Source organism: Schistocerca serialis, chromosome 3, assembly GCF_023864345.2.
Source record: "Schistocerca serialis cubense isolate TAMUIC-IGC-003099 chromosome 3, iqSchSeri2.2, whole genome shotgun sequence".
Taxonomy (NCBI): Eukaryota; Metazoa; Arthropoda; class Insecta; order Orthoptera; family Acrididae; genus Schistocerca; species Schistocerca serialis.
The window spans coordinates 731,120,167-731,137,623 of NC_064640.1; the positions used below are offsets into that span (position 1 = coordinate 731,120,167).

The 17,457-nt window shown below is 41.1% G+C and overlaps 1 protein-coding gene across 1 annotated transcript in view; it reads right to left on the bottom strand.

Moving 5' to 3' along the window:
• Positions 1 to 17,457, bottom strand: part of LOC126471165 (CLIP-associating protein 1-A-like) — a 247,583-nt gene that overhangs the window by 137,137 nt on the left and 92,989 nt on the right. The window lies entirely within an intron of this gene.

Consider the following 17,457-nt stretch of genomic DNA (forward strand, 5'->3'; position numbering starts at 1 on the left):
ATGTGCAATTCAGCTGAACATATTTGGAGTGGCTCATAATTCATGTTACACACTTCTAAAGATTGTAGAGGAAGCTTAGTAGATCAAGTTTACATAGGAATCCGCATCCGGAATCATCATACAACGAAGCAACAGAGTATTTAAGTTATATGTGCCAGGGTCTTTAAATGTATGTATGTACATGGTGATTCCATGATGATGTTACAGGAGATGGATAAACACATCAATCTGAGGCAATGGTCCCTGTACCAAAAATGAATTAGTCGAAAGTTACAAATGAAAATTATTCTGATGCCTCTGACTGTGGTATACATGTACCAGTACTGTTGTTGCTAAGATTGTAGGGTAAGCATCTTTCAGAGGTGGTAGTATATACAAAGACAAGAAAAATTGTCTAGTCAACATGGGCTCTAATATGCGTCGCTGAGGATCTATGAGCACTTGTTCATCTTTGCTGTTGTGAAACACATCTCCTTCCCCAACATTGCAAAGGTAAAACAAATATGACAATTTGTTTCTCTCTTTCTTTATTTTTCCATCTATTTTATGTTTCCTGTGACAAAAATTTTATTGGAGAAAAACAGCCTTTTAAGAATGATGCAGAATGAAACCAGACTCAATCAAATGACTTACAAAGTAGGTGAGAGCATTATCCTCATTTATGTATTACCTCTTTTAGAAAAATATTTGAACCAATCTAGTATATTTAAAATAGTATACAATGAGTTACATGATGTTAGATGCATGCCAAATACAATCTGAGACTAATCATTAATACTCATCTTACTGTTATGACATATCTTAAGCATGATAACTTCACCTAGTGTGTCATGAAATAACTAAATTACCGTTGTTGTGCACAGTTGCAGGATGAATAAATTAAGACAGTACAAATATAGTTCATCAGGAGAGTTTAACTATCATAGTAACTTCTGCAGTTGCAGTTTAGCATTGACTACCCTTTTTCTGGATTGGGTTTGGCTGTGACATGCCATCCAAAGTGAGATATTGTTGAGTCAAGAGGCATACTAGTCAATGCATAGCTACGGTTTCAACTGAACTGCCTAATGGCAAAATTATATGTGTTACACAATGTAATATCACAGTGATTTAAGTCAAAGAGATATTTCCCATTTTAGGCCTCACGACAAAACATTAATGGAAAGGGCATAAAAATCAGATGAGAAATGTTAGTTCAGACATCCAGTGTAACTAGGAGGTTGCCCACTCTACACACAGTAGTAAGTATCTAGCAACTTTTCTGGGTGTCTTATAAACACATATCTGTTGGGTGGAACTAACTTACTAACAAGGGTGTGCTGGAAAGTAATGCCTCCAAATTTTTTATTCTGCTCTCAATACTAGATGTGGTATTACATGTCATGTATATTACTCAGTCGTTCCCGCTTCGTTGACAAAAACTGCAACCGTATGTCGCTAGAGGGCTCTGAATTGTAGTGCATAACATAAGATTGTGTAACGTAACTGTGTACGTCAATACATGTGAAACGACGTGCTGTAATCAAGTTTCGAACTCGAAGAGTTTGTCCATACATGGAGCACCATCTCCTTCAGTATGACAATGCCAGACCACAGATGAGTGCCGAGACATCTGCAACAATTCGATATCTAGGGTTCACTATGATAAATCATCCTCCACGCACTCCCGACTTGCCTCATTCCATTTTCATGTGGTTCCAAAACATATTCGATAACTTCACTTTGATAGTGATGAAGCAGAGGTGAGATAGTGGCTCTGTCAACAAAGTCAAACATTCTCATGGTGATGTCAACAAGCTCGTCTTTCGTTGGGAGAAATGTGTTCATCACCAGGGTGGCTACGTTAAGACATAAATATATTGACGTGAAGAATAAAGGTGTAGAATGTTAATCAAATTTGTTTTATTTAAAAACCTTTAAGAGTTAACACACAAAAAAAAATCAGAGACATTACTTTTCAGCACCCCCTTGTAGTGATAATAATCAGAATACCACATCGATGCAGGCAACAATACATAGTATCTAAATGCTTAAATCAGTTATGTCCAAAATTGCGCATTAATTTCAATTGTCATGAGGACTTTTTATAAGGAAATTGAACACAAAGATTTCTTAAGGGTTTCATTAATGCTTAGATGTTGCAATACGAGAGGAAAAATTTACAGCAAACAGCTTTACAGACTGACGGACTTATTTTGGAATACATAAATTATGCGTATAAAAATACAAGTTTCATTAGAGATGTATATCAAAAACTTCTCAATAATAGCATGCTGACTATCACAGAATACAACTCCAATGAAGCATTACTTGTATAATTCACTTTCACCTAAGGGAAATATAACAATAAGCAAAGGATAAGGATAAGGACAAGTAACTATGAGATTTCACACTAAGAGATTGAGGGGAGAAGGGGGGGGGGGGGGGGGGATTGCACAACTAACTGACATCACCCTTTATTAACACAATGCAGACAGAAAACTTTATGTTTAAATATATGGGGATAATAATGTCAATGTGAACATTTTTGTTGACAAAGTATATGAGGATAGGCTATTCTCACAAGATCAGGTTTCAGGTAAACTTAATCTTGATAGTATTTGACATGTTGACACTGTGTTCCTGACTGGGACTCATATCCGCATCTCTGCCATTCATGGGCAGCATGTTTCCAATTGCGCTACCTGAGCACACATCACACACTGGCATAAAGCGTTAATCTGCCACCATCTTCTCAGCATTCTCTTCCAAACTATGCATAGGTTCTCTCATGATCTCATAGGATTAACACGTCCAGGAGGTATGCTCAGATAGCACAAATGACAGTTCACAAAACACAGGCACTTGAGTTTGAGCCCCATTACAGCACACTATTTCGACTTAGCACATGCAATTAGAAAATTCAGTCCCAGATACATAACTCCAGAGGTTAACAGGAAACAAAAATCAAAACAGTTAAACGAGTTGAAGCCTACTACCCATAAATATCAGTACCGTATCTTAATCACTGTATTACTTTGGTTTCATATTCATGGTTTGAGGGTTGTGATTTCTCTTCAGCTGCTCTGTAAATACATGGCTGTGATGCAAAAATTTGATGAAAGTCTTTACAATCCTCACACCAACATGGGACATGGTGCATCACAAGAACATACGAGGCCTGAGAGTGAAGCATCAGTAGCATGTGGCACCTGATCGAACCCGTTAAGGAAACTGTCTCAGTTTTCAGAAAACAGTGAAAAGGCTCAACAGCACCCAGTTATTCCACTGACAAACCACATTGGCAACTTTCTGTTAGGCACTGTTTTTTTTGAGAGGTAGAGCCACATGGAAAAGCACTATATGAGAAAGAAGGAGCTCTGAACAATTCAATGTTTGGTGTAGATGAATACAGAAAATCTTAATATGTAACATTTATTTAAGTCTGTTAAACTTTGAAATGGCTGGAGAGTTATAAGGTACGATCAGTGAGAGCCTCTCCGTGAAGAGGTTCTTCAATCACACGGTACAAACACTACATCTCCTCTTAAATAGAATGTACACTGCCACAGCAACCAAATGTGGAGAGTGCCTGTGTCATTAGCCATGTTTCCATAACAGACCTCTTTTAAGTGATTACAGTCTTGGCATGCATTGTAACAATGCACATTATCATGTATTCACTGCTAGTAAAGCCGCAGTTTAAAGTTGTGAAATTCCCCCCCCCCCCCCCCCCCCCCCCAAAAAAAAAAAAAAAAAAAAAATCTCTCTGCCTCCAGGAGGTTTATAGTCTGCTGAAAAGTACAGTTTCCTGTTATGGACCTGGTAGTGTATCTGTGCAAGGAGCAACTTGTCACACAGAGACCACAGCTACTGAGCGGCATTGCATGCCGGACCTTGGTGTGTACTTGGCCTGCAGGAGGGACAACAATAATGTATGACAGACAATCCTGAGTGCGAGGAAGTTTATAACTCAACAGGACATGGAGTTAGCAAATATTGACAAACTAAGCATTACTCTACAAATTCTTTTAGAAGAAACTGTGTGTGTGTGTGTGTGTGTGTGTGTGTGTGTGTGTGTGTGTGTGTGTGTGTGGTCGTTTGGAAATAAGGGGAGGGGTGGGGGTATATAAGAGAAATATTAAATTGGTGAGTTAAACAATAGCTGGTAAGTCAAATGTAAGGCTATATTCAGGGTAAATTTTGCAGAATGCCATGACATTGTTATATTTCTACTGGGGATACTTTGCTCCAATGCATGATTTGACTTTGCTGGAAGGTCACTCAAGACTACAGTTAAGTGTGTAAGCAGTGTCTATGAGTCAGAGCTATTGCCACTAATGTCTGGCCCAGTCGAACTATTGACTTCAAGTAATGTAACTCCCTCCCATCACAAATATTGACATTTCATCTCATACATGTGTGAGTCTCCTGATGCCAATGCATCATCCATGCACTGTCTGGTGATGGAAAGTACAACAGTGCTACTACAAAATCTGCCTTCCCATGTTCAGTTTGTTTCAAATTAATATAAAATTACTGTTTAATGAAGTAGGAAAACAACAAATATAAAATGTGTGTACCACATCTCCAGGATGGTTGTTCCTGAAAAGGCACACAATCAGATCTTTGGGTGGTCACTTACCCAAGAGAACTACACAATCAATCAAATCAAGATAGGAGGATGAAAATGGGAAGCATTTTTATTGAGGATTGCTGCAGGTAATGTGAAAACGATGAATAAGAAAGTTGGACAACATGAAGAGAGAAATAGAGAGACATTTTGTAAGTCTTGTAGGGTTTAGTGAGGTTCAATGGGAAGGAGAATCTGAATGTTGAGAAGACAATTTATGAAGGATCGGAAAGGAAGGCAAATGGAGTTGGAGTTACATCAAAGAAACAGTTAAACATGAACATAGTTAGGGGTATTCAAATTAGTGACAGAGTGTTAACAGAGAAATTAAACAGTAACTTTGTGAATACATTGATTATTAAAGTCTTCATGCCAACAAGAAATGCAAACGAAGAGGAAGTGGAAAAAGTATGTGAGCAGACTGGGGAAGTCTGTGAAGAAAATTGGAAAAGACAATTAACAACTGTAATGATGGGAGATTGGAATAGTATAGTGGAAAGATGAGGAGTAATATAGTTGGAGACAATGGACTGGAAAAGACCAATGAAAGGAGTGGAAACCTAATAGGTTTAAGTAACATCAACAGATAGCATCTGAAGAAGGCAACGAGTTACATGGCCGAAATATTGTGCCAGAGCGACACAAACATCCGGCAGTAGACCCGATTATTCCACATGTCAAGATCTCGCCGGGAAAGCCTGAAGAGTTACATATGAAGACTCTACGGGGAGGAGATGTACCTTAATATTAAGAAGATGGATAAGCTTCGACAGAGGAAGGGGAGGATGCTGAGTTCTCTGTTTCCTTCTGAGATGCCGAGAGGGGGATGTAGTTCCTGTCTTCGCCAGGTTGAAGCATCATGTCAACACCAGAACGGCGAACAGAATGGAACACCGTGCCAGCCTCGCACTGGTAAGAGAAAGAGTGCGTGACATGCACCACTGCCTAGATGTAGTGTCCAGGGAGTTGCTGTATCTCCACCTTTCCATAGCAGCTACCCTGACCCGAGAAGACTGGGACCAGGTTGATGGTGCCTCTTGGTCCTTGGCTGAATGCACCACGAGGAAATCAACAGCATGTCAACAGGCCAAGTTTGAGCGCCTTAACAAGAAGGTACAACAGGATGGGTACGCACGGACTGTGGTCAACCTGAGCGACAAACAGCCCGATGAGGCCACCTCAAAAGCACTCAGCAAGGGCCTCAACTTTGCAGTGACTCCCAGAAGCATACCTGTTGCAGCCTTCATCAGTTCGGTTGAGCAGGTCGTCCATACACTACCTTCCAACGTGTCTGAAGAGATCCGCAGGGAGACCTGCAGGGCACTCACCAAGACGTAGCCCCCCAAATCCAACATCTTGAGCGAGGAGAGGGTGGCCCTCAGGCAGCTATGGGAGGATGACAGCATTGTAGTTCTGCCAGCTGATAAGGGTAACTCCACGGTCATCTTAAACAAGTTGGAGTATGATAGGAAGGTGCAACAACTTCTGGAAGGCACTGCTTACAAACCACTAGATGGCGACCCCACTGACACGGTGGACAAGACGACCTATTGTCAGTAACATCGGTGCAGCGACATACCCCACTGCACAATACCTGCAGAAGATATTGGCACCATATGTGGGCAAATATGCACACCACATTCGGAACTCTGAGGACTTCCTACAACCGCTAAGGCAGCTACACACCGTGGACTCTGACATCATGGTCAGTTTCGATGTGGTGTCACTCTTCACATGAGTGCCACTCACCGATTCACTCAAGACCATTGGAGAGAAGTTTGATGGTGCCCTGCTCTACCTGTTCAAGCATGTACCGACCTCAACATATTTTCTTTATGGGGGTCAATTTAATGAGCAAACGGAAGGAGTGGCAATGGGCAGCCCTTTATCACCAGTGGTAGCCAACCTTTTCATGGAAAGGTACGAAGAGGAGGCACTTGCATCAGCCACTTACCAACCAAAATGCTTTCTTAGGTATGTCGATGACACTTTTGTCACTTGGCCCCATGGCAGGGAGAAGCTAGATGACTTTTGGAACATCTAAATTCATGCCACCCAAGTATAAAATTTACTATGGATCTAGAGAAGGATGGACAGCTCCCATTCTTGGATGTCCTGGTCAAGAGGAAGGCAGATGGCACTCTGGCGCACAGTGTGTATCGTAAGCCCACCCACACTGACTTATACCTTCAAGCCAATAACACCACCCCGCACAGAAAAACGGAATCTTGAAAACATTAGTTCACAGGGCTAAGGCTCTGTCAGATACGGAAAGTCTGGCCACAGAGATAGAACATCTACAGCTGGTGTTCAGCAGAAATGGATACTCCTCCACAGACATCCAAAGGGCACTTCGTGCTACCAGCCAACCACAGAGTACAGAAGAGGAGCCAGAGGAGGCGAAGAAGGTGGCATACCTGTCATATGCTGGACCTATTTCTGCGAAGATCAGCAGAATTCTCTCAAAATACGATATAAAGAGTATCTTCTGCCCACCCTCCAAAATTGGGACAATGCTAGGGAGTGTGAAGGACAACCTGGGGCTACGTAAACCAGGCATTTATAACTTCCCGTGCCAGTGTGGAAAATCATACATTGGCCAGACAACCAGGACAGTGGACGTCAGGTGCAAAGAACACCAGAGGCACACCAGACTCGGACAGGCAACCAAATCTGCCATAGCAGAGCACTGTCTGGAGCTCGGTCACTCGATGGACTATAACAACACCAAAATTGTGACACAGACTCCAAGATTTTGGGACAGTGTCATAAAGGAGGCCATCGAGATGAAGGTCACAGACAACCTAAAAACCGAGACAGCGGTTACCAGCTCAGCTCGGCACGGAGTCCGGCTCTGGAGCTTATCAGGGACCAACGAAAGGAACCAAGAAACTCCTCAAGAAGTAGTAACACCGCAACAGGAGCAGCGCCAGGCGGGTGCGGACCGCGAACGGAATGCCCGACAAACGACGGGCCTCAGACAGCTGCCACAGATGGAGACCAAGTCGGGCGCGGACATCTGAGGGTGCACCAGGGAAGAGACAACACCTTACAAGCAGCGCCAGGCGGGCGCGGACCGCGAACAGAGCGCCCGACAGGAGATGGCCTCAGACAGCTACCACAACTGCAGATGGTGGATGAGGCGGGCGCGGACGTCTGTGGGAGCACCAGGGAAGTGCCAGCACCAGGGAAGTGCCAGCACCTCAGGAGCAGCGCCTAGCGGGCGCAGACCACGAACGGAACGCCAAACACGGGTCCGGCCCCAGACAGCTGCCACGACCACAGATGGTGGACGAGCAGGGCGCGGACATCCGTGAGAGCACCAGGGAAGGGCCAAAACCTCAGGAGCAGCACCAGGCGGGCGCGGCCCGCAAACAGAACACCCGTCACAGGACGGGACTCAGACAGCTGCCACAGATGGCGACCAAGTCGGGCGCGGATGTCCAAGGGAGCACCGGGGAAGAGACAACACATTACAGGCAGCACCAGGTGGGCGCGGATGGCAGAGAGAGCACCCAGCGCCCTCTGGGCATAAACACTGGACAAGATCCTCCAATACGGCCGTCTCAGGTAGCACCTGAAGAAGGCAACAAGTTACGTGGCCGAAATATTGTGCCAGAGTGACACAAACATCCAGCAGTAGACCCAATTATTCCACATGTCAACATCAACAAAGATTACACACATTAAACGCTCCAGGTGATACTGCTAAATATAAAATAAACTTTGTCATTATCACAGATTCAAAGACAAACATGGCAAAAACCTTTCCAGGTGCTGATGCTGATATGGAACATAATTTACTTGTAGCAGATATTATGACAAGATTAAAGCAAATTAAAAAAGACTACAGATAAAGAAATGAGATGTTGAGAAACAAAAATGTTAACTTTTAAGAAAGAGTATACTGTACGTCAAAAATAAATAGGAACATGTAAGGAAACCTGCAGAAGCCACTGAAGAGTGATACATCATTAGAAATACATATTGGAAGGAACAGAGAAAGATACTGGAGAGGAGAAAAGAGCAAGAATTAAGAAAGAGTGGATAACAGTGAGTATGCTGCATATAATGGATAAGTGCAAGAACTGTTAAGATGACAATTTAGAAAGGCAGCAGGCAGTACAGAAAACTGAACAATGAAGTAAGAAAGTGAACTGAGTAGGCTACAGAAGACTGGATGGGGAAACACTAGAGGAAATAGAAGAATAAGAAAGGAAAGTAAACTGGAAGGAATGTAGAAAACAGTAAAATTCTTACCAAGAAGATAAGTAAGGAAAAAAGGCAAACAAGGAATGTTAAATAAACATAGGAAGAAGTCAGTATGCACAGAAGGGGATAAGGAAGTTTGGATTAATTATGTGGCGGAGTTACATGGCGTGCAGGCTGATTACACAATACTGGTTTTGGAAGATGAATGGAAACAAAATGAAGGAGACCGTGGTCCTAAGATATTGAAACTGGAATTGGAGACAGAAATTCAGAAGGTCTGAGAAAACAAAGAATTGGGCTGTGAACAATACCATCTGAGGAAATGAAGTGTTTGGTCCAACTTCAATAACCAGATAGACTGTGGTAGTAAACAGAATTTAGGAATTTGGCATCAAGACATACTTAAGATCGTTCTAGTACATTTATCTAAAAATGTGTAATGCAAAACAATGCAAGTAAGGACTATAGGACAACTAATTTTATCAGTCACGTTACAAAGCCTATAAAAAGAGTTATACTGAGGAGAACTGAAAACAAAATTGAGAAAAATATTGTGGAAGACCAGACTGGGTTCAGAAAGGATAAACGAAGAAGAGATGTTATAGGCTGTCTGAGAATGATTGGAGAACGAATAATGGAAATCAACCAGGAGGTGGGTATTTGGCTCACCGAGTGGGAAGAGGCTTTCAATAGAGTAATTGGAGAATTATGCTGAGAGTTTTAAAAGATGTCCCTGGTAAGATAGAAAGTTAATAAAGTAGATGTATAGAAAGCAAAAAGTAACAGAGACAGAAGAGACAAGCACTGCAAGGATCCTCACTAACACCAATGCTATTCAACATACATATATGGAGAAAATTGATAGTTAAGTCCACAGAGGAGGCAAAAAGCATTGTAGTTGGAGGAGAAATGATAAATGTTATAAAATACGTGTCTAATCAAGCAGTACTGGCAGAATCAGAAAAGAAGCTACAGAAGAAGTTGAAGAGTATTCCTAGAAGTGGCAAGGAATATGAAATGAGGATAAATAAAGGAAAGACAAAGTGATGACAATAAGCAAGAAGGGAGCTCCAGTTAACATATTCCTAGACAGAAAAAAGATAGAACAAGTAAAATCCTGGGAAGTTTAATGACATGCAATGGAAACCGTACAGAAGAAATGAGGAGAAGGATACCTATGGGAAAGAGAACATCTAAAACATGAAACACTATCATCATCTAAAAGAATTCCAGTGTAGCTGAGGAAAAGATTTGCTAGATATTATGTCTGTATCGCAGTGATATACAGCAGTGAATCACGTACAGTTAAAAAGAAAAGATACTGAAAAAGTTTTGAAATGTTGCCACAGAGAAGAACGCTGAAAGTGAAGTGGACCGACGGACTTAAGAATGAAGAAGTAATGAAGAAAACATGGAATGGAAGAAGATTATCAGAAGTGATCAAACAAGAGAGAAAAGTCTTGGCTGGAGCATGTACTGCTTAGGAATTGTGTGCAACAAAGACTTACAGAGGGAAAAAAATGGAAGAATTGAGAGGAAGAGGTTGGAAGAGAATGAGGCTAATGTTTGACATCAGAAGAGGATGAACACACTAACAGTTGAAGGAAGATGCTCAGAACCGGACACGATGATGAGTCTCCAGTTGATTGGTTGGTTTGTTGGGGAAAGCAGACCAGACAGCGAGGTCATCGGTCTCATCAGATTAGGGAACGACGGGGAAGGAAGTCGGCCGTGCCCTTTGAAAGGAACCATCCCGGCATTTGCCTGGAGCGATTTAGGGAAATCACGGAAAACCTAAATCAGGATGGCCGGACACGGGATTGAACCGTCGTCCTCCCGAATGCGAGTCCAGTGTCTAACCACTGCGCCACCTCGCTCGGTGTCTCCAGTTGAGAACTGCTGTGAGATTGACACAAAGAAGAAGAAGAAGAAGAAGAAGAAGACCATGTCCAAGCGCAGCAGAGCCGTATTAGGGGTGTTCTAGGTTGTAACAAGGTGGAATAGCCATGGGTGGAGAGTAGAAGTGGATGAAGATCATGCACTTTCCTCCATCACTGGTCTGCAAACTCAAGAGTGAACAGGTGTTTCCCCACTCCTCTACCCCACATCATCACAAGAAGCAATTGCAGGGTGTTTCAAAAAGTTATACCAATCCTCCACAGCACGCCTTATGAATCACTGGTGGTGCATTGTGCCAACAAGTCTGGTGATGTTCATGCCTAATTTGTCATAGCAAGGAGAAGAAGTGCAGCTTCAAGTCTCTTTGTACTAGGAGAATCTCCTATTTTCCAAAAAAGGGTAAGATGATGACATCGTTGAATGTGTGCATTTCAAAGAGGAAGTAGTTGAAGGTGAAGCACCAAAACCCATTACAATCCTAGATTGTAATGCAACTAAATCAGATGTAGACACAGTGGACAAATTAGGCAGGACCTACATTACAACCTTTATGACAAGAAAATGAGCCATTGTAATTTTTTTTTACATTATTTTGTACATTAGTGTCCTCAACAGCTTCATAATTTGGTTGTACTTAAATCATGATTGGGAGAAAGGAACCAACTACGAAAGAAGAATTTCTTCTCGGTCAGGGAACATCTCTAGTACAGAAAACAGAAGTTAGTAGGGTGTTCCAACTCCCTTTAAATACCTCCACCCTCAGCCTTCTTACACCCCCAGAATGCAATTTATCTCTTGATATGGTTCTAATGCACTTAGAAATGGTTCACATTTTAACATTTGTTCTTAATCCATTTTGTTTAAAAGTAAACAGTATTTTTATAACATTAAAACACTATTTTTAGTAATCTGCAGTTTTTCCATCCCAGCCAATGTAGTAACCATTAGCCCTAGAGAAACAACTGTATAGGATCTTTTTTTTTAATTTTGAACTGGAACACGTTTTCACTAGAAGCACCAGTTCTCAAGAAAAATGAAAACAAGTAACCTTTATTCCCCCCACCCACCTGCCCAATCATACTCCACCAGTGAAGATTTTCAGTGTGTGTTCATGACACTCCCTCCAATCACTGTAAAAATATTTGCAACTATATCATTTTTGCCACTATTTGGTCTTCATTACTTGGGCTATAGTATAGGGAAGTGGGAAAGGAAATTGGCTGTATCTCTTTCAAACAGACCGCAATCCGTAATTGATTTATGGAAACTATGGAAAATATACACCTGGGATGCAAATTCCATGCCATAACCATTGTGCTCCAAATATTGACAGATAATTTGTATGTCTTTTCCTTACAAGATTACACATACTCCATAAAAAGTAAATGAAACCTGTTACGGCAAAATCTGTTCAGACCACGGGGGAAAGATTCTAGTAACCATGTATGAAAAGAAAGAGTAGATGATGATTATGATGATGATGTAAGGCATTCAGGGTCTGTCTTTTTGTACCACTGTTTACTTTTTGGCCTTTATTTTCATGATCTGAGACCAAATACCACTAATTCAGCTGAACTACAAAGAAACTCTTTATAATGTTCACCATTGTTTCTTGTAAGAAGGTTGTCAATAATGTATGTTACACCTAATAAAAATAAATACATCTTCCCGAAACACATTTATTTTTCTCTTTGAAATGTTGGGGGAAAAAAGAAAGAAGAGGAAGAAGAAGAATGAGGAGGAAAGGGGGGGGGGGGGGGACCATACTCCATCCCTTCATTTTATAATTTTGTTTCATAACAATTCCACATTATGCCAGTCTCAGACCTATGTATCATATGGAAACAGGAACACTGCTGAAAGTTTTAATGTATTCAATACATTCCTTACTTTGGGGAACTGTTGACTAAAAGACAAACAGATGCATGTCCTATTTTAGTCTAAGCTTTGGCTTTATTTCCTGACGACTTTGATTCGCCTGTTGACTTCAGGTGGTTTCAAAAGCATTAAAATGAATGAATATAGTTCCATTTTTACTTTGTAATATGCCTTCCCCATCAAGAGTGGGAGAATTGTTAACACAACACAGGTGAAATATTTTCAAATATGAAAAGTACAATAGCTTTTAATTGCTTTTTATATGTCCAAGTCCTCAATAATCTTAATTTCTGGTACTTGACAACATTGATCAATTAATTTAAAAATAATGTTGCAGCTCATTAGCTATGTGTTTTCCAAAGTTAGTGTCTGAGCTCTTTGAGTACACAATTGTTGATCTGGCATGACTGGTATTATAGTAATTGGCATACGGCAATGCATCAGAGAACCTTTTGGAACACAGCATATAAAATGCATTAATGAAAAATTTTTAACACTGCTGTACAATTGGTATATGAGGCACAAATGAAAGTTTTACTATGAGAAGAATAGTCTGACATCTAATCTCTGACTGAGAAGTACTAAATGATATTTACCAGTGACTGAACATAATGCATGAACACTGCTCCTACATCATGGAGTTGTAGAAAGCAAAATGCTCTCCTTCCTGGTAAGTCTAACCAACCAGTATCACAATAAAATTACCCCAGAGTATGTGTATCTATAATTAAATACAGTATTCACAATACTATAGAAATCCTAAATAGTTTCCCTTTGTAATATATTGTTTCTAATCCCAAATGGAAAAGGTTTTAATAGTTTTATTTAGCACATATTGTTATTGTTATCATCATCATCATCATCATCATCATCATAACAACAATATATTAACATTATGACAATATCTTTGTGAGTAGGCTCCACCCGAAGGTCAGAAAGGGGAACTACAGAGTAATTATAATTAAAGTTAAACTTTCAAATGGCTGTGGAAATAACACCACTGGTCAGAATGATGTCAAATTGCAAACAGAATGTTATCAGAGAAGGGGGGAAATGTATGGCCGAAGAAAAATAAATAGTTACAAAATTTACAAAAGATGGCGCTGTAAGCATCATAATTTAATAATGAGTGACTAAAAACGACAAATGAATCATACAACAACGCCTGAGGCGTACGTTTGACATTGAACAAAGTGAACTGTTCAATGTGCATGGGTGCACAGGTGTGATATTGTTAGTTATGTAAGCCCATCCAACACAGCAAGGTCATATCACATTGGATGAGAAAAATCAGTTTTTAATTGTCCTGAGGCCAAAAACCACATAAAGCATTAATCAAAATCAAATTCGATTATTAATTTCCATGTGACTGGTGCAAAACATGTTCAGTATGTCCACTATTTTCTGCAACAAGTTGAAATTGAGAAACAGCGTGTTCCACAACTGATCAAAGTGTTTCCGGGGTCACGTTCAGAATGTGTTGCGCAATGTGTGACTTCAATGCAGCTAAGAATTCAATGCAGCAATCAGAACACTAAACACAACATGTTTCAGATAGCATCACAGCCAGGAGTCACATGGATTAAGATTAGGTGATCAGGACGACCAGGCTGTAGGGAAATGGTAGCTGATAATTCTAGCATTTCTGAAATGGTGCTTCAGCAACTGCTTAACTGGATTTGCAATGTGTGGAGGTGCGCCATCTTGCATAAAAATGATCCCATCCACACATCCACGCTGTTGGAGAGCTGGAATTATGTAGTTGCACAAAAGACACTCATAGAACTTACCAGTGATGGTACAGGTAACAGGACCGGAAGCACCTGTCTCTTCGAAAAAATATGGCCCCATGATAAATGATGCCGTAAACCTGCACCACACAGTGACCTTTCAGGATGAAGTGGTACTGGTTGATTAGTGTGTGGATTTCCCGATGCCCATATTCGACAGTTCTGTGTATTGACATGTCCTGTCAAATGGAAGTGGGCTTCGTCTGTCCACAAAATCTTCCACGGCCAATCATTGTCCACTTCAATGCGAGCAAGAAATTCTAAAGCAAAGGTGTGCATGGGTGATTTTGAAAGGATAGCAAAGAAGGATTTTACACACAGTACTCACAGGTATTTCCAATGTACGGGCAGTTCTCCGTGCACTACATGTTTGCACACCACCACTAGTCTCCTCCTGCATTGCTGTGGCCACTGCTTTCACTCATATTGAACCAATTCATTTCCTCCCTCTACCAAGGTGCACACCAAAAGAACCCAAATTTTGAATTCATTTTCTCCAGGCCCACGGCAGTCATCGGACCAACGACTTTTTTCAAACCCTTCTGTGCCAGTAACTTCTGCAGAGCAACGTGTGCACAGTCATCATTCTTGTAATACAGCTTTACAAGCAGAGCGTGATCCTGCACTGAGACAGTCATGGCGCATGTCGCAGATGCGCAAGGAGGAAAAGCCGTGTACCCGGCGTGTTCAGACCAACTTTAATGGGTCGTGCACATGACAGGTGTTTCCATTTATGTATTCTGACACATACAGTGCCATCTATTGATCAATTTTCACACTCTTTTTTTTCTTCTGCCATTCGTTTTCCTCCTCCTCCGATAACATTCCGTTGCAATTTGATATGATTCTGACCAGAGGGTGTTATTTCTACAGTGTTTGGAAGTTTAATTTAAATTATAATTACCCTGTATTTTCCCTACAAGGATGTCATTTTCATTACACCAAACAGCGGAGCTGCATGCCCACAGGAAAAAGAGTTGCTGTAGTTTCCCCCTGCTTCCAAGCATTCACAGAGCAACAGGAAAACTTCTTTGAAGTTTGGTAGGTAGGAGACACGAGATACTGGCTGAAGTATAGCTGTAAGGATGGGTTGTGAGTTGTGCTTGGATAGCTCAGTTAGAAGAGCACTTGCCCACAAAAGGCAAAGGTCCCAAATTCGAGTCTTGGTCCAGCAAACAGTTTTAATCCGCCAGAAAGTTTCGTATCAGTGGACACTTCTGCCAACATTTATGTCCCAACTATTCTTGTGGTTAGATCAGAACCTCTGTCTACTTTAAATGCAGCAATTAACACCTGTACTTTATCACATTTTCCAAACTAGCAAGCTGCCGTCTCCCCCCCCCCCCCCCCTCCCCCAATCCAAATTATGCATGCAGTTCTTGTCCGATATGGTGATTCTTGTCCAATATGGCGAAAGCCTTCCCAAATGTTACACCCGTAAAATGGATTTGCCCTATCTGCTATACAAACAATTCTCCTGTACCATGAACTGCCATTTCCCAGCTGTTTTCTACATCACTGTCAACAACCAAGAAAGATTTCTCCTCATTCTGTGCCATCTCACTGACTTTAATAGCTCAATCAATACTCCACTGGGATTTAGACTAATTCTTTGTCCTCTAAAGGGATCGGTATTCTGATACAAATCTTTCCTACAGGTTACAAAGTGCTATTCAGTCATCTATCCAATCTCAAATATTCATTCATCCTAAACTATACCTGATATGAGTATCATGCTCTGTAAGTCATACCTCTCTGCCAATAAAACATGCAACCAATGCATACTTCTGTATCCATCTTGTGAACGTCAAGTATTACCTCACGATTAGTACAGGAACTAGCAAAACAGTCACCTGTCTGCACTGTGGTGAATACTCAGTTGCAAAGCACAGTGGTGTTGACGTAACAGTTGTTTGCAGTAACTACTATATAACTCACACCATACAGCTGTAACAGCCCCATTGCTAAGCTGTCATGCATTTTTTTGTCATTTTATATATGCAGTAATGTAAATGCAGTTCTGGAACACTGAGCACTACCCATCACTCAATTACCAACACGGCCAAAGACTTTTAGATCTTCAAGTTTAACCTGGGAGATTTTCTGTACCATTTTGTATTGAACTTAAGGTAAATTGCATCAATTGTTATGCAAAACTGCAAGAGATGTTCTTGTTCTGCTATTATTTTGTGAACTTATGAACAATTAACGCTGTCACCTGTGGTGTCAACTGCACAGTAAATACACCTGCTGCATGATTTTGCAAACTGTTTTCTGGCACAGTGGCAGTATATAAAACAGACAACAATCACTAGAGCTTTATACAAGATAACAGTTGACAGCTGTTGTCTCACTACATCTAATAACCACCTGTGTACTGCCTAAACATCAGGGCAAGTGAAATTGGGCATCTCGCCATGAGACAACATGTAGCTGAATCGGCCACAAATGGCAGCTCACTGCAGCTGTTGCCAAATAAAAAGGGAAACAGAGGGGGGGGGGGGGGGGGGGCAGATGGAGTACCAAGTAAGAATTTTCATACAACTATTTAGAACTACTAACATCCGTGCCAGGCTAAGTATAGTCATGGTACCACCATACTACTGAAAGTCATAACTGCTCAAACTTTAAGCAAAAGAACAACAACTACCTCATGGGGACTAGTTTTTAGGGAAAGAAGTAAACTTAATAGTACATTTTTGTGTTCAAGCTACCCCCCCCCCCCCCCCCCCCCCCCCCCCCCGAGTTTCTTATTTATATCGCAAATTTCCCAAAGATGTCCTCTACATCCTCTACAGATTCCATGGGGAAAATTATAATTTCAGGGGAGACCAGGAGATTTGGGAAATCAAAGATAACCTAAATCTGGATATACACACAGGTATTTGGAACACTTTGCTGTCGAGAAGGAAATCAATAATAGAACCGTCCACACCAACCATTTCCTAAATACAAATACGTGGCTTGTGAAAATAGACAAAGCCCAGAACAAGTCAGTCAGTTAATAAACAGCAGCTTTGCTGTTAAGATCGATTTTCTTCAGTATTTAGGAACTGCAATATGTGA